Source organism: Belonocnema kinseyi, chromosome 1 (genome assembly GCF_010883055.1).
Source record: "Belonocnema kinseyi isolate 2016_QV_RU_SX_M_011 chromosome 1, B_treatae_v1, whole genome shotgun sequence".
Taxonomy (NCBI): Eukaryota; Metazoa; Arthropoda; class Insecta; order Hymenoptera; family Cynipidae; genus Belonocnema; species Belonocnema kinseyi.
The window spans coordinates 140,908,580-140,927,822 of record NC_046657.1 but is presented as its reverse complement, the minus strand read 5'-3'; positions in this window follow the sequence as shown (position 1 = coordinate 140,927,822).

The following is a 19,243-nucleotide window of genomic DNA, read 5'->3' as shown; positions in this document are numbered from 1 at the left end:
TTAATTATGTTAAAGATTGAATGTTGAAAAACTTATTATTTTTAGATTAAAATTAAATAATATCGAATTTTTATCTTAACGTTATCTAATCTAAATTGATTATTATTCTAGAAAAAAAGCCGGGGAACCTAAAACCGGTAAAATCGACCATTTTCTAAGTATCACATGCCCTTAACTACAAATTTTGTTTAAGTCGAAAAGCAATGTCGATGTTGTACTCTTCGACCTTTTGGCTCTCATTACGATTTCAGGTTGTTTGGTTCGGATGTAATGATCCGTCTGGATAGTAATATCCCAATATAAGATGTTATCTTCATTTTCCACAATGGGCATTTGAATGTATGTATAAGAAGGCATACATTCTGCTGAGAGTACTAGGTTTAGGGCAAGATGTTGATGTATAATGTCCGCTACATCATTATATATGCGCGTATATTCTTTCTGAGCGATTACGCGACAGCCATCAATAATTTGCTCGATGGGCTCGTTTGCATCTCTACATAATCGGCACCGGTCAACCACGTCTTGATGTAATACGTGTTTGTGATCATTTCTGTGCTTGACAACCTTGTCCTGTATCACAATAACGATTCCTTCCGTTTCTAGAAACAAAGCAACCTTGCTCAGCCAAAGATTGGATGCCTCATCCACTTCATGTTGATTTAACGTTTTGGGGTGCTCGCCGTGGCTAGCTTTCTGTCTCCATTGCTGTTCTAATTCCTCTATGGCTTCTGCCCTGATATTGAATCCTCCTCTGAGAACAAATTCAAGTGCGTGTAGTCAGAATTTTTTGACATTTAAAACGCCCCTACTCCCTCTATGTCTTGTTAGAAGTACCTTTTCAATCGCTGAATTAATATGGAGCATTCGCTGCTCCGTCATTTACACGCGGACGATTCTGTTTACCTTTTCAAGGACGCTGTTAGGCCATTTGATGAGCCCAAAGGAGTACGTGAGGACAGGGATGGCATAGATTATGATTGCCCTGATTTTGTTTGCAGAGTTAAGAGAACTCTTCATAATCAATCTGAGTCTCGTAGTAAAGACAGTCGTTAGGCTTGTCTTAACTATCGTATCCTGAGTACCCTTACATTCAAGAATACCCAGATATTTATATGAATCACCCACAGTTATTGCCTCAATGTCGCTTTCGAACTCTTTCTCTAACTCTGCGGTCCCTAATTCTCCTCTGGTTAAATACACTGTTCTGCATTTATCTAGCCCGAACTTCAGGTGGATATCATTGGAAAACTGCTTTGTAGCATCAATTACTTGCTGCAGTTTTTGGACTGAATTAGCGTACAGCTTCAGGTCATCCATGTAAAGAAGATATGTATACCTGTCGTAATGCGTATTAATACAGTTATTCTTGGGTTTCCATGATCAAAATGCTTGATCCTTGTACGCCAAAGCATCATCGCACGACTTAGAAAGTCAATGATGCGTGGGCAGATTTTGTAAAGTTTCAATACTTTAAGCAAATAGTCAAAGGAGACGGAAGGAAATGTTTGTTTGTAGTCAATGTATGCTATATTAAAATTCCTTTGATGTTTACGATCTTGCGTCATTGCAACAGCATCTATAGTGACTGGATCTTTACTGCCTCGCGAGTTTTCAGAACATCCTTTTTGTTTTTCTGTAAGGATGTCCTTCTCATCGCAATGAGAATAGACCTTGTTTGCAGTGATAGATGTAACACATTTATAAATTTCTGGAAGACAAGCTGTTGACGAAATTCGGATGGATTTTGAGCGTTTGGTTTTTTAAGTAACATACGTGGTACACTGGAGCATAAAGCCTAGCATCAGATCTGTGTATTCGATGATCTTCTGAAAACACCTTGCCAACGCATGAAACACACTCGTTAGGTAATTTTACCAGAATTTGTGCACCATGTCCAGACCTGGAGCTTTCCAGTTACTTGCCCTTTTAAAAACCGATGAAATATCTAAACCTGTGTTGTTTGTCATTTTCATTTCAGCGCTACTGCTTGCTCTTGCTTTCTCTGGTTGGAACCACTCTGTATCCAAATTGCATCTGTTCTTTTTCCCCCAAACACCCGTCCAGTAGTTACTTATGTCTTCCAATTGAGGGACTTGGGTGTCTTGCTGGTTATTTTTCTTTACACTCAGTTCACAATAGAACCTTTCTTTCATTTATCTGCCTAAAAGGTTCGATTTTGTTGTCTACTTGCACTACTTTTCTTGTACCGACGCAGTCTGGCAGTAAGAACATCAAGTCTCTGCCATTGAGAATCTATAATCTCAACCAATATTAATGTTGTTAATGTCTCGATGTACCGAGGGTAAATGATTTTAGTAACATGGCTTATCAGCTTCCTGATTCTACTTGATTTTTTATACTGAGTCAATCGACCTTCGTTCTAACGGTTGCAACAGCTGCATAGTATACAAGAGTTTACACCTCGAACGCCGTTTGTGTTGTGTTCAAATGCAAAGGTAAATATTGCTGTTAAGGTGCTCTATCAGTATACGCAGATCATTTGTGATGTTCATCTTCACTGAGAAAAAAGTACTCTTGAATGAAAAGTGCTGGTGCTTTTGAATTCCGCATTATTAAAACAATAGTTTATGTCAATAGTCCAATAAATATTGCTTTGAGACGGTTCGTCTCACGCTTGAGACGGTTTGCGACTTTTGAAACTCGCGCTTCGCGCTCGATAATAGGTTAACTTACGCTTCGCGCTCGGATATTTATTCTTTTAATTTTTGATGCTTAAATAAAACTTTATCAAAAAGATCTCTTTTAGATGGCAGTATTTTTATGCGTCTCGATATTCTGATTTGTCGACTTAAGGGCATGTGATACTTACCGTTTCCCCGGCTTCTTTTTCACAAAAATGAAAATTTTTTAAAACTGAATTCGAAGATGTTAAAAAATATCATAACGGACGTCCCCGGACTGTTTTTTGAGGGATTAGAACAAAAAAATTTAAAGTGCTAAATAAAAATTTTATGCATATGCATTATTTTGAGGTTTACGTAGTTTTTCATCTCTGCCTTTTCGATAATCTGGAAATGATTTATGAAATCAACTTTTTTGATTGCCTGCAAACAAGGTTAGTTCCGGGAGATTAGTTACTATGTTTATTCTTAAGTCCTAACTTTTCGTCCAAAAATATTGTGTAGTTTGGAAGTAACGATCGGGTAAATTCTAACACACATAACCTCGAAATTTACACACGTTGTTAGCAAATTCAAATTTTTTTGAAAAATAAACACAAAAGAAGTGTGTGGGGACGTTCGTTAGCATGTTCGCTATGCAAATTAATCACATTTTGCTAAATTAAAACTTTTTTGAAAAAAAAACCCACAAAAACGTGTGTGGGGACATCCCTATTATTTCCCAAATTTTTAAGACAAAATATATATTATTCTAGAAAAAAAGCCGGGGGAACTAAAACTGGTAAAATCGACAATTTTCTAAGTATCACATGCCCTTAATTAAGTATGGTCAAAGGTGGAGTTTCTCAAAGCTCTGTAGGCTTTAAGGTACACATTCTCATCGTTTTTCCACACATTTTTTTTATTTATTTTATTTTTTATTTTCAATGTTATTTTTCACGAATAAAACAAAAAGTATGCGTTCTATCAAGAAGAGATATTTAACGAAATTGTAGATCTTTTTTGGGATAATAATTTTTGTTTATTCATCTTTTTTCATATCCTACATAGTTTGACCACAAAATGGAATTATTGTTTTTCATCATTTTTTGTGCGATCAAAATTTGAATTTTCGAATTTCCACGAAAATCCAAAAAATTGTTATGATAATCTTGTAGGACTTACAGAAATCAATGTTTTTCTTTTCTTGACATTTTTTCATATCGTCCGTTTTTTGGCTTAAAAGTTGGATTTTTGGTTGATTTAAAAAACTGTCTGTGAGGCATAGTAAAATTGAACCAAAAGTATTATACCTCTCCAATCTATAAAATATTTTTTATGATTCATGAGCGTATACAAACGGGTCAAATTAATATATTTTCGAATCTTCCAAAAAATTTTGAGCACTATATCTTTATACAATTTTTATACAATTATTTTTATTTAAAATTCAAGAAATAATTTTCATATGGTTTAAACATTGATACCAAATTTCTTTGATACAGATATGTGATCATTGTGTTTTTAATAAATAAATAATATTTATTTTTAAAAAACAATTTTTCAATGTCTGTAATTCAGGAATTTTATAATTTGGCAATATAAATTAAAGTATTAAAAAAAACATATAAACACTAAACATATGAAGAAAATGTGCCCAAATTTTCATAAGCATTGCTAACTAATGGAATTTTGAAAGAATGTACCTTTAGAGTTTTAGTTTTTATGGAGAAATTGAGTGATAAAACAAAATACAAAAGCACAGTTTTTCGTCAATAAAATATATTGTTTATGGTGGCATTATTTATTGTTATTGAACTAAATATTTACATAAATTAATAGGCAGAAATGAAAAATACTAATGATTATGTAAACATTAATTAAAAAAAGAATATTATTTATATTATACAAGTAATTATTGAATAACTAATCAGCGTAAATATTCAAGTCAAAACTTAAAATAAAAATTATTAAAATAAATGGAGTATATTATACTATTTAGCTTGAAATTATGCAAAATATAAATTGTGCAAATGTTTTTTTTAATTATCTAACAGTGTCCATTTTTAATCAGTAATTATTTTTTGCAATTATTAATATAGTTACAATTTTTAATGTAGATTATTGTTATAAAAAAATTAACTGACATTTATTAATTTACTATTTAACTCTTATGCCCAGAAAGGATTGTTTATATCTATAAGTTTTGACTATATTGAATTCTTTTTGAAGTATTTAAAAAAGAGAAAAGTTTAACAAGATGACCGAAATGCAAGCATTTCAAATTTTCATTTCTTGAGAAAAAATGTCTAACGCAAAACAACTTAAAAATTTGAAAAATAATTTTTTTTAAATATTGATTAAATTTAAAATTAACTAATTATGTTTAAAAATTTATTTATTGTTCTTAATATATTTGTGGGCGATAATCGTCGTACAAAACATAACGATTTTTGACAACAAGGGCAATAAATTACGATTATGCAAATAAATGAATCGAAAAGTGTCTGCATGATAGTTATTTCCCAATAATTTCACTATTTTGGAGGGGAAAAAATTGCCCTCTGGGGGCTTAAAAAATTATTATTTTACATGTTCACAATCCGAAAAATAGAAAAAAAATATATAAAAAAGTTGCCAAATAAAAGATTTGAACTAGTGACGGCCTGGTTGTTAGATAGACCCTTTACCACTGACGCAGGCAGAAAAGAGCTGCGCGGGACTCGGAGGACATTTGGCAGCACCGGTGACCGTGATTTTCATACGCTCATAATGTTTAAACAAGGACCAACTTACAAAGAAGCCAGGTCACTTGTCTAATTAATAGAAAGAGATGATAGTTTAATCAAAAAGTTAATGTGGCAGAGGAGGCATTTCCCTTGTAAGTTCAAAAGTGTCGAATGAATGCCATCAGTATTTATGATATCGTCCTCAGCGTGTTGTCGTAGCCTTAGGGAAAAGGCGTGCGATTTGAAGCGAGCGGTGCGTGCGTTCGATTCATGGCGATTGCGGATATTTCAATAAAGTGCGTTTCTCATTAGTTGTGAGTAATACGTGTTCCCTAATAAAAGTCAAAAATGAGTTTAGTTTAGAATAAGGTATGGAGTATATAGTTAATAATTAATAACAATAAAAATACACGAAAACGGAGGAGTATATGTCAGAGGTTAAAGAAGGTTTAAATTCTTTAGATCTAACTTCTGGAAAACAAATGTCTTTTGCATTTGAATCAATATTTTCCGTCTTTGAATTTGAATTTTCTGTTAATAGATTATTGCAGCGTACTATACAGTTAAACTTTTCTAATGTTGCAACGATAGAATCGCACTTCAGAATTGAGAGCAAGATGTTTTCAATTTATAGGACGTTTGCTTCGAATTTCACGCGCAGTTAACTTTATAATATTTTACTATTAGGTCTATGACATCTTAAGTTGAGTCTAATCAATTTTTTAATAATTTAATAATATTTTATTTAAATCAAGAAAATAAGAAACAATAGCTTATGCTTTTCAATTGATTATATATGCATTTGGTTCTAGTAGATCCGATATTTGATGTTCATTATCCCTATTAACTGTGCCTTTAGCTTCAATCAGGTCGCCGTTGTCCACGTCTTCAAAGGGGAGTTCATCAACAGAAAGCTGCTGTTCGACTTCCATATTGATAGCAGCAAGTTCGAAATCGGAAAGCATTCAGCTTACAGATATTGAGCCTTTTTGGTCTGCTAGATTCTGCTAATTTATTCTTGTGGCTAGTTCTGGGTATTTAAGTAAGAACAATCGATGATGTTCTCTCCTTACACTTTGCCGCTTTTCTGTGCCAAAAAATTAAGGCCAATAACATCAATCTTTATATGGTATCTCCATGCTAACTTTTTTTGGTCGCTAAACCTCTACTTCTGCCTCTGGTTGAATTAGGCCATCTACTTCTCGAAGATCTGATGGTGCTCCATCATCAACAGGTTTAGGAAGAACATCAATTACCCCTGCCTAATCGTGTAACGCGATTTCCTCTAACTGATGTTCATTGCCGTCGTCTTTGCACGACAAATTAACATGTTTAATTTCCACTGATCGGTCTTCTGAGATATGTAGATGAGTCCTGATATCCTTCAGCTTCGCGATAATATCTCTTATTCCACTTTCTTTATATAAGGGTACCTTGCAGCAAATTTCGTCCTTGAATTGTATCCTTTTTCGTTTTTTAACTCAAACTTCACACTTTCATAACAGAGACGCACCAATTTCTCTTTTACTGTGGTATCCCATTTGATACTCTCCCACAGTATTTCTGTCGAAGTGGTTGGCTGCAAATAGCTAACGTTAGCCAAACCACCCTCAGCAGGCACAGTTGAAGTTCCACTGCTTATAGGTTGTCGCAGATGTTCTTGCTATCCAGCTGTTCGATTAGTGAGATCTGCCTGAACATCCCGCAGCTCATCATCACCACTGTCCCGCATGCTGTGGCCCCCAAAGGCGGGTCCAGGGAAGCCCCGACGATCCTCGCGAAGCGACAAAGCTTTCTAAATCTTTCAAATACGCTACATTATGATAAATGGCCTTTGGTGTTCTTCTTAGTTCCTTTCCTCTTCATTCTGTGACTGTCTGGCATCGAAAACTCTGCCAGTAGCAGTGCTACCGCCAACATAGTCGTCAAAGTCATGAGAGGAAGGCTCAAGCCCTACCGCGACAACAACGCGAGAGCACCTTCGCTAGGGTGTATTAAGGTGTATTCATTATTATTATTATTATTGGTCTGGGTTGAGACCGTAAGAGTCTCTAACGTTTCGGTGTTCCGTTCGCGTCCACTTGTGAGCCTAAGCGAGCCGCATAGCCCTCTCATTATTTCTCATTATTTCTTCCACAAAGACGACAGATATGACTTTGTGCAAGTCCTATTTTATGCCTGTGATATCCGAGGTTTCCATATCCTATAAACTTTTCTGTTAGGACTTTGACTTCCTTTCTCCTAAGTTTGAGTATTTCTTTCACTCAGTTTGAGGTTGGGTTTGAGGCCAAGAGTGTTTTCGCCAGTCTGAAACCAGAGGCCAATCGCCACTAATTCTGATGTTCCCCAGTCAGCCAACTGTCGATTTCTTCTGAGACTAACCTACTGCAAATGCCTATAACTGGCTCGGGTCCAATGAAGTTTTCTCTTTCTGCTAGTTTTGCTAGCCTGTCCAACATCTCATTATCCTGTAAGTGCTGCCCAGGGATCCAAAGTGGATCCATCTGTAAACTAGTTCTCTCAATCACTGGACAAATTCACCGCGCTGCTAACCCATTCCTTCTTCGTAGATAGGCTGAATCGATATTTCTTGTTGAATAGGTAGCGATGAAGCATTTTGTCCTTGAACATGCTCAGTATCGGCCTGATCGTAATGTGATGTGGGACCCGCATTGCTGTTGAAATCCTACTGTCGTTTACCATGTATAATCTCGAGGCCGCCTTCGCAGGAACGACCTTTATGGTAAGATGGAGGAGTTCTAAATCTATAAGTGCCCCTAAAGCCATCATTGATGTGCACCGCCGCATGGGTTAGCCTAGATCGCAACTAGCTTTTTGCACTTGTTTTCCAGGTGCTCTTTCCATAACAGCTTCTCATCTAGAATTATTCCTAGATATTTAGCTCGTTTTTGAATTTTCAGTTGCTGTCCCCCTAATTTTAGTTTACTCGTGGTTCCCCACTTATACCGTCTGTTGAATACAACCCTGTCTGTCTTACTTCGCATAGCCTATAACGGGGTAGACCTGACTCGTATGCTGATGAAGCTGTTTATCCACGACCAAGCACCACAGGAGTGGCGATAAAACGCCTTCCTGTGGACATACCGAGTCAACGGTTCCACATAAAGTAGTGTCACCCTTAGTCGATGTTAGGTTCCTGTTGATCAACATGTAGCAGGTTAATTCCACGACCACAATAGGCACACCATGTGCAATCATGGCCGCTCTGATAACCTTAATATAGACATAGTTTAAGGCGCCTTCGATGTCCATAAACGTTCCAATCGTGAGGCTTTTTGCTTAAATTAGGTTTACTGCTCCGCTTAGGGGCGTCTCAACCGAGTGATCAGTCTTATAGATGCGTTGCTCCTTGTGAAGTAACTGATGGAGCGGAAGTCCTTGGGTGAAATATAAGCGATCCTGCCTGCTTTCGGAATGAAGACTACACTCTAACCCCTCCAAGCCGTCGGAACATATCCTAACGTCACACTAGTCCTAACAGAACTCACGGGCTAACCTATGATGTTTTCTCCAGCCTTCTGTAAATTAACCGGATATTTGCTATCCGCACCTATAATTAGCACCTCGACAACATCAGCATCACTGAGATGAAGTTTTATACTATCTACTATACAAGAAGTTGCGATAATTGATGTCGCAGCGGTTTGTCACGCGAGAGGGGGAGGGGTGCTTAGTCAAGCGTAACACACAATAGGAGAGCTGCACTCTTCGCTCGCTAATTGCGTCAGGTTGCGTCATCTGTCCAAATCTAACAGAAATATTTCATGCGGTCCTGCCTTTTCACGTTCAAACGGTCTGTATATGCGTCAAAAGTCATAACCGGAACCGTGCACCAATTCAAGTTCCATTGTATTCCATATGATCATGAGGAAAAAGTATACTGTCTATTTGAAGCCACTTTTATGAAATTTAATGATAAAACTTGTTTTCTCGCTAATTGTAATTGATAGCACAACTCCTGCAGAGGAAAATCACCCACTTTAATTGATACCTTATTAATCAAACGTGCAGAAATTACGTTGAAAAATTTTCCACTTTAATTTAAAAAAAATGAGTTTTTATGGAAACTAAAAATTATCTTTGGCTATTTCGTAACGTTATAGGCCTGGAATGAAGAAGTACTGCGCTCGCATACACAAATGCATCCCCCCCCCCCGCCGAAAAATAATTGATTCCGCACCCACCATCAAACGCATATGTGAATATGACAAATAAGTGAAGTCAGAAAAAGTATCGTGTATTTTTAGATATGTAAAATTAAATCTCCACTAAAAAAACTATCAAAGCACATATACTATTTTTTCAAGAATTGGTTACCATTGCTGTCAAGCTTGTCAAGTTTCCTTCCGAATCCTTCAGTGACACATATTAATTGGTTTGGTATAAAAACGTCCTATTATATTGCTATAATTTATCGCAGTTTCCTCTCCCTAGGGATAAAAGGACCTTGTAGCTGGTGGAAGAGTTGCAGTGTCTCATCGGACTATAGATCTGGAGTTGATGAATCAGACGAGATTGCATGACGAGGTATAGCTGCTTTGGAAATTGAAAGACTTTAGTTTGTGGAACCGGAACTAAGCAGCAATCTTTCCAGAAAGTAGTAGCTAAGCCTCCTGGATTATTATTATTATTCTCATGCTTCGAAGCTATGAAGTGATCCCCGTGTGGAAGGCTGAATAGCACAAGTGTTGAAAAATCCTTTAGCATCACAAACACCCCCCTCACTGAACGTGGACACGCCAGAGTCACAAAGGAGGTGTCTTAACGGAGACTTTGGGATACAAGCTCAAAGCCCATAGTATGTAGATGCGTCCCTGAGAGTGGGTCTTCGTCGTAGGACAGAAATGTTTCACGGACAAAAAACTAATGAAAAGAATGAGGGTTTCGATCCCGGACTCTCATATAACCCACCGCCAAAAGTGGACGGGTTCACAGGGGCCAGTCTACAAGGGGTCGTGCTGACTTCTAACACTAATGACAAAAATATTGTTGCAGGCTCAGGCTCGTTCTACGGAGAAGATGAAAGGGACCGGAAGCGTTCACAGATGCCCTAAATAAGCCTATCAATGGCTGAGACAGGAATCTCCATGATGCAAATTAATCTGCACCGCAGCAAAGACACTTCGGCGGTTCTATCAAGCGCATGTCAGTGGTGCAAATATGGATTGCTCTAATCCAAAACCCAACTTATACGGGGAAAGGATTAATAGTTTAGGAGGTTGTGGCTCAATAAATACTAATGGAATAAAATTAAAGGGTCAAGAAAATTTTCCGAATTTTTAGTGATTTTTCAGATACGCATGAGATCTTTCGACAAAAAATTTTCGCAGCTACATTTTCCGCACAATTTTAACAAGTGGTCGCACAGAAAATTTAATGGCATTTCTGAAACTGGAATAAATTTCCAACAAGATTTTGCCACGATCTTGAATAATATTTTTTTTTATTCATAACATAAAATTTAAAAAACAGGGAAAAAGGTAACTCATGGTTTTTCAGAAAATCAACGGCTAAATTTTAAATCTTCATAGAATAAATAATATTGAGTGTGCCCTTTACAGTTAAATAGCCTCCGAAAACCCTGCGAGGTTACATTTGGATGTAAGTAACCGTTTATGCCCATCAACTCATAGCTAAAATAAAAAATTAAATTTTGAGCTTTTTCCCTACTTTTTTCTCAAATACTGCTGAAATTTACAAAACAAAAAAATTTTCAACAAATTTTTTTTTCGAAAACTGATTTTTTTTTAAAGTTTCCGAAACATTAAAAAATGTTGATTCAATAACGCGGGTTGCCACCCCGACTCTCAATAACTGCCCTTAAACGTTGGGCCATGTTGATGCATCGTGCAATGTGGGCTGCGGGATTGTGTTCGAAATTTTCTGAAGTGCGCGCTCCAACGCATTCAATGTTTGCAAATTTGGATACTCTCCTCGCAAACAACGACCCATTATTACCTAAATGTTTTCGATTTGGTTGAGGTTGGGCTCATTGCAGGATGTTGGAGCAATGCGATGTTGTGCTTCTCAAAAAACCACCTAGTAATTACAGCCCTGTGAGCCGGTGCATTATCTTGCATGAAAATGAATGCCCTTTGCCTTTCTCTTCTACGCAGCACAATCGCCGTTAAAATTTTGTCGATGTAGCGCCTAGCATTTGAATGTCCCTGAATGATTACTAGGGGTGTTCTCCAGGTCCGCGAAATGCCTCCCTATATCATCAACTATCCGGCTTTGTAGGCGACGACCGGACGCACGAAGTTTTAGGCAAAACGTTCCCCTCGACGGCGGCGTCAAACAAGGAAACGTCGCTCATTACCATGAAAGCAAAATCGGGAATCGTCGCTGAACAAAACAGTACCCCACTGCCTCCAGGTCCAGTTCAGGTGTTCGTTGGCGAATCTTATAGGAGCTTGACAATGCTTGACAAATCACTGAATTCATAAGAGAAAGCTGCTACTAACTGTGTTAATAAAGCCTATTAACTATTAATATTTATTGCAAAAAACGATTGTTTATAAATGAGGAAAGTCGAAAAAGTTGAAAAACACAACAGGAAAAGATACGCAAAGCACTTTGCGTGTCCTAAAAGTTGTACAGGGAAGGCAATACGTCATTAGCATACACATGAAAAAGAACCTAAAGAACTTTGTGTCTTTTTTGTGTGTTAACAGTGGCCGAGTGCGGCGCGAATTGACAAACGGAAAAAATCGCTGCCTTTATGTATCTTTTAGGCTTGTGAATTAGCTCGGACTCTGATCGGAAATCCATCGGAAATAAGTCCCGGCTAAATTCGGCTATACACTAGTGACGATCTTTCGGGTAAGTTCGGAACAGCCACTAAATACACATTGTCCTTTACGTATGTTTTGACATTGTATTTTGAGGCTGCGCTCGAGCTTTTCGACAAAAGTATCGTCCGCAAGTGGCTTTGTGTTCTTTTGCCTTATATTTTTGACTCTCCGAGACTAGTAAAACATCGCAAGTCCATTTTATCAAAGAATGTATTTAAAAAATCAATTTTTTATTCCAAAATATGAAAAAGCATATCTTATGTATCTTTTTAGTTTGTACATCAGTACACGATTTGGATGTCTTGCATTCAATTCACTTTCACGAAGACGGTTCTTTACCCTTCGAGCGGAGATATTTTGGGCTTGTCGTCATCCTTTTTTCTCTGTTGTTGTTACTGTGGTCGAATCGGGAAATGCTGGGCAACGCTGTTCGCATGAAAAAAAACCTTGTCTTTGACGTCAATTGTATCCAGTGGTTTCGAGGTACCGTGCATACAATCGGGATACTACGGACTGGGTAGCGCCCATACGATTACTAACATCACGACGGGTGTATCCCTTTTCCACAAGAGTCACTAAATGAGAAACTTTTGGCTCTAACAAGTGACGCCTTGGTATGATGAAAAATAAAAACAAAATAAAAAAAAAATTCAATGAAGAAAAAGGGTAGTTTTGAAAAAAACACTGTTTTTTCTAGGTGTTCAGTTCGCACGAAAATCGAGCAGAGATTTGTCTCCTACACAGGTATGAATCGGGGTCGAAACGCGATTTGGGTCATCAACTTTGAACACACACTCAAATGTAAATCCGACCGTGTAACCTCCACGTAGTACGCTTTGGGTAACGATAATGCCGGAGTAGTGAAAATCAAATTTCTTTCATGTTTTGGAAGTCTTTAAACAAAAATGTCAACTTTCAAAAAAAAGTGTGGACAAATTTGTTTCGTTTTTGTAAATTTCAGAGGTGATTGAAAAAAATGGGAAAAAGCTCAATTTTTTTTCATTTTAGCCATGCTTAGGACGTGCTCAACCGCAAAATCGGAAAGTTTATTCGCAGGGGGTTATTCGACTGTAAAAGGCACACTCAACATTAGTCATTTCATGAAGATTTGAAATTTAGCCGTTTCCTTTTTTCAAACTTATGTAATGGATAAAAAATTGTATCCAAGATCGTGGGAGATTCTTCTAGGAAATTCATTCCAGTTTTCAGAACTGCCCTTAAATTTTCTTTGCAAACATTGGTTGCTGATATATCGCCCATCAAAGACAAAAGGGTCCGTTTCGGAAATTTTTTTGACCGTTTAATTCTTTCCATTAGTTTTTAAACGGCCACGCAATAAAACAACAAGGGCAACAATATCCGTCAAGGGTATGCATGTGAGTTAAGTTTCTAATCTCTGCTCCAGGGACCTTACCATCAGGAAAACAGGATTCTTCTACTGTTTCGCTATGACGCACACTCCCACCATATAGTGTGGGGAACATAAACATTTATCGGCAGAGAAAAAGATTTAATTAAAAACCTAGCGATCACTGAGCTAATGATTCTAATTCTGGGGCATACTTTCACATTCTAAATTGAAAACAGAAATGGGGTTCTGAATTTAACTATATGCTCGGAAGAATTGAGCAACAGGATAGTGTGCTGGATTCTGTTGGCCACGGCTGAAACTTAAAACGATGAAATATAGCCTGCGATAATAACAAGCGCTAGCATTTAGGGGTGCGACGTAAGCAATGAGAATTACGTCCACAGCGGCGATGGGATTCATGACCCTACACGTTATAACAACTGCCAGAGGGCTTGCATCTTAAGCAGGGATACGTAGGAAGGAAATGGTGACCCGCTCCTTTAAAGGGAAATCTAGTATGCAGACGGCTTCAGAGGAGTAAGAGGGTTACGAGCACGACTTTACAACAGCGCGAAAAGGAATGTGATAGGGGTCCGGCTTAGAGGGCATGTTACCGTTTATCAGGCGGAGGTCCTGGAGATCCTGGAGTTGATTTGTGGATGCAAAAATACATTAAACCAACTAGCAGAAAAGAACAACGTGACTCTTATATGGCTTCACTGGCGGACCGAATGAACGGAATGGTTACGCTACAGAGTACCCTTATAGTATCCACATTGTATTCCTTTCGTATCATGCCACAAAAACTACAAAAACGGCAAGATGGGTATTTAACTTGTTGCAATTCGAATTCTACGTTCAATTTTCCATTAGAATCTCACGCAGTAATTGCAATCTGAAGGGGTGAATATTTCTACTAATAAAACACACGGACATGTAAAATAGAAGCGAGGTTTATTTTCAACGTGGTGATTCTACAAAATGTCGGAACAGACTCACAGCTCTGCGCGGGCTCGTAAGCTTCTACTGCGACCTCTATAATATTAAATTTATTTCCGCTACTACAATTCGGCCCTTCCTGACCATGATCCGTCTAGGATCCGCATTACAATCAAATCTTGAGCAATAACTTATAATTAATTCTCAGCGTCTTCTTGGTTGTTGTCGGCCTTAACCCAAAGACGAATATTCTTCGCTTCCCAAACTTCTTTGTAGGGCTTTTGAGTATTTTAAAACCCTGGAATATCAGCTAAGACATATCTATTATAACGCAAATCTTTAACAGTAGCATACGGCCCTTTAAACTTGGGGATGCGTTTGTGAGAAACGCCGGGAATACTATCGAAGTTGCGAATCATTACGAGAACGCCCTCAGAATAATCAGGAGCTTCTTTTCTCTTTTTGTCAGAATAATTTTTATTATACTCCTGAGCTCGGTCGGTATTTTCCCTTGCAGTCTCTCTGATTATATCTAGATCCCTAGGTTTTTCCTGAACATGGTTTTCGACAAATTCTCTTACATCGTCGATCGATTCGCCACTCTGACCTACGCCAAACAATAGACGACTCGGGGTTGATTTCGTTGAACGATTCACAGTATTGTTGAGAGAATATTCTACGTTCTTAAAAATCTTTGGCCAGTACTCTCCTTTCTTGTCGTCGTTCAGTTTGGCCAGCATCGGAGCCATGAGTCTGTTTACTCTCTCTACCTGACCGTTCGCCTGAGGAGAGCCTGTCGCTATGAGTACATGCTTTATATGATTCTCGGACATAAAATCAGTAAATTCGGAAGACATAAACGCTCTACCTCGATCGGAGATTATAGTGTTCGGTTTGCTGTGATCTTGAAAGTACTGCTTCAGGCAGTTTATCGCCTCCTGGCTACAGGTCGTTTTCGTTGCGAATAATTTTACGAATTTTGCAAACGCATCTACAATTAAAAGCACATGCTTCTCAGCTAATCGTACATTGGCTCTGTCGATGGGACCAAAATGGTCAATATGCACGGTTGCGAACGGAATATCGCCTTTAGAAACAATATGCATAAAGCCTTTAGCTTTTCCGAAGAAGGAGAAAAGGAAATGCACTTTAAGCAGTTTCTAATATGATTTTCTAACTTTTCGGTTAATTTTGGAAACCAATATGTCCTGGAAATAACTTCTTTAGTTTTCGCTAGGCCCAAGTTGCCTATCTAATCATGGTATTTGAAGAGTACTTGACTCTCCATGTTTGACGGCACACAATAACAAGTCATTTCCTTTTTTCTTGTACACCCCATTTGAAAGAAATTGAAGAAATTGGCTATTTGGATGTTTTGCGTGATTCTTAATTTCATGCATGCGTTGATTTTCAGGTTATTTTTCCCAGGTGTACATAGTATGGATATTATTGCTATTACATATATATATATATATATATATATATATATAATGTTAATATTGTAATTATAAAATATTATATTAATATAAATGAATAGTTGACTAACTTTTAATAGAAATAGTTAAACTTTCAACTAAAACAATTAGTTTTCTGCAACAAAAAAATTTTGAATCAAATACATAACTCAAGAAAAAAAAATTTTTAATTGTTTTCAACATAATAGTAAAATTGTAAACCAAAAAATTACATTTTCATCCAAAAAGCTAAATTGTATACTAAAAAAAGGCATTTCTAATAAAATACATGAACCTTGCACAAAAGAAATTTATTTTCCATGAAGACTAATTTTCTGAACAAAAAATTAATGTTTAATCATAGTTAAATTTTCGACAACAAAGATTAATTTTCTACCAAGAAAGAAGAGTATTCAATAAAATACAAAAAATTTTAACTAAAATGATCACTTTTAATTTAAACATAGAATAGTTAAATTTGTGGTTAAAAAAAATAATTTTTAATCAAAAAGAAAATGAATTTTGTACAAAATAGTTACATGTTCAGAAAAAAAATTTATCCAACTAATTTTAATCATCAACCAAAAAAAAATATGACAAAAAAAACGTTAAAATTCTTTAAAATCGCTTGAAATTATTGAAATTAATTGAAAATTCGTTGGAATGTTCTAAAAATATCCTGAAAATTTTTGAATCCTTTAAAACCGCTTAAAATTTTTGAAAGCTCTTGAAAATTCCTTACAAGTTTAAAAATACCTTAAAAGTTTTCAAATCCTTTAAAATCTCATACTGAATTAATGAAATCAATTGAAAATGCCTTTGAATCTATTAAAATATCCTAATATATATCAAATCCTTCAAAATCTCATATTAAATTACTGTCAAAAATTGAAAATTCCTTGGAACGTTTTAAAGTACTCTCAAGTATTTGGAAACCTTCCAAATATTTTGAAAGACCTTGGCATCTTTTAAAGATTTCTAAAGTACTTTGGAATTTTTTAAATAACCTTGCTAAAGTTGTTAAAATTCTTTGAAATTCCTTTTAATTATAAAAATAAGTTGAAAATTCCTTGAGATCTTTCAAAACATCCTCAAATATTTAAAATCCTTAAAAACCTTTTGAAATCTTTAAAATTTTTTAAAGCTCTTGAAAATATCTTAAAATTCAATAAATACCCTGAAATATTTCAAATCCTTTAAAATCTCACACTAAATTATTAAAATAATTTAAAAATTACTTGAAATCTATTAAAATATCCTAAAACATACATCAAATCCTTTAAAATATCATTCTAAATTACTGTTATCAATTGAAAATTCCTTGGAATCGTTTAAAATTCTCTAAAATTTTTCAAATCCTTTAAAAGCTTTTGAAACACCTAGATGGTTTCCTTAAAAAAAATTCAAAATACTTTAGAAATCTTTAAAAAAATAAGTTGTAGGTGTTTCAAAAGATTTTAAAGGATTTGCAAAAATTTTAGAGAATTTTAAAAGATTCCAAGGAATTTTCAATTAATTACAGTAATTTAATATGACATTTTAAGGGATTTGATATATTTTAAGATATTTTCATAGATTTCAAGTAATTTTCAAATTATTTCAATAATTTAGTGTGAGATTTTTAAGGATTTGAAATATTTCAGGGTATGTTTCAAATTTCAAGATATTTTCAAGAGCTTTAACAAATCAAAAAGATTTTAAAAGATTTTTAAGGATTTTAAATATTTGAGAATATTTTTTAAAATGTCAAGGAATTTTCAACTGATTTTCATAATTTAAGGGAATTTCAAAGAATAAAACCAATTTTAAAAGGATTATTTAAAAAAAATTTAAATACTTTAGAAATCTTTATAAAAAGTTCTAGGTATTTGAAAAGATTTTAAAGGATTTGAAAATTTGAGAGAATTTTAAAAGATTCCAAGGAATTTTCAATTGATTACAGTAATTTAGAATGATATTTTAAAGGATTTGATGTATGTTTTAGGATATTTTAATAGATTTCAAGTATTTTTTAAATAATTTAAATAATTTAGTGTGAGCTTTTTAAGGATTTGAAATATTTCAGGGTATTTATTGAATTTTAAGATATTTTCAAGAGCTAAAATAAATTTTAAAGATTTCAAAAGGTTTTTAAGGATTTTAAATATTTGAGGATGTTTTGAAAGATTCCAAGGCATTTTCAATTGATTTCAATAATTCAGTATGAGTGTTTAAAGGATTTGTAAACTTTTAAGGTATTTTTAAACTTGTAAGCAATTTTCAAGAGCTTTCAAAAATTTTAAGCGGTTTTAAAGGATTCAAAAATTTTCAGGATATTTTTAGAACATTCCAACGAATTTTCAATTAATTTCATTAATTTCAAGCGATTTCAAAGAATTTTAACGTTTTTTTTTTATCATATTTTTTTTTGTTTGATGACTACAATTAGTTGGATAAATTTGTTTTCTGAAAATGTAACTATTTTGTACAAAATTTATTTTCTTTTTGATTAAAAATTTTTTTTTTTTAACCACAAATTTAACTATTCTATGTTTAGATGAAAAGTGATTTTGTTAGTTAAAATTTTTTGTATTTTATTGAATACTCTTCTTTCTTGTTAGAAAATTAATCTTTGTTGTCGAAAATTGAACTATGATTGAACATTAATTTTTTGTTCAGAAAATTAGTCTTCATGGAAAATAAATATCTTTTGTGCAAGGTTCATGTATTTTATTAGAAATGCCTTTTTTAGTATACAATTTAGCTTTTTGGATGAAAATGCAATTTTTTGGTTTAAAATTTTACTATTATGTTGAAAACAATTAAAAAAATTTTTTTTGTTCAGTTATGTATTTGATTCCAAATTTTTTTGTTGCAGAAAACTAATTGTTTTAGTTGAAAGTTTAACTATTTCTATTAAAAGTTAGTCAACTATTCATTTATATCAATATAATATTTTATAATTACAATATTAACATTATTTGTGTGTGTGTGTGTGTGTGTGTGTGTGTGTGTGTGTGTGTGTGTATTAGCAATAATATCCATACTATGTACACCTGGAAAACATAACCTGAAAATCGACGCATGCATGAAATTAAGAATCACGCAAAACATCCAAATCGACAATTTCTTCAATTTCTTTCAAATGGGGAGTGAGATATAAATAGAAGACCACCGAAGTCTTTCGAAGCCTTCAGATCGGCAATCATCGCTCAGCAGAACTCCGAAGTCGAATCGTGCATTTTCGGCTTACATACGAACTCACAGTGTTAATCATGCACCTTCTGTTTTGCGGCTCTCAAACGGTAGGTATGGTGGGGGTAAATTTCATTCACGATAGGTACTAGATACG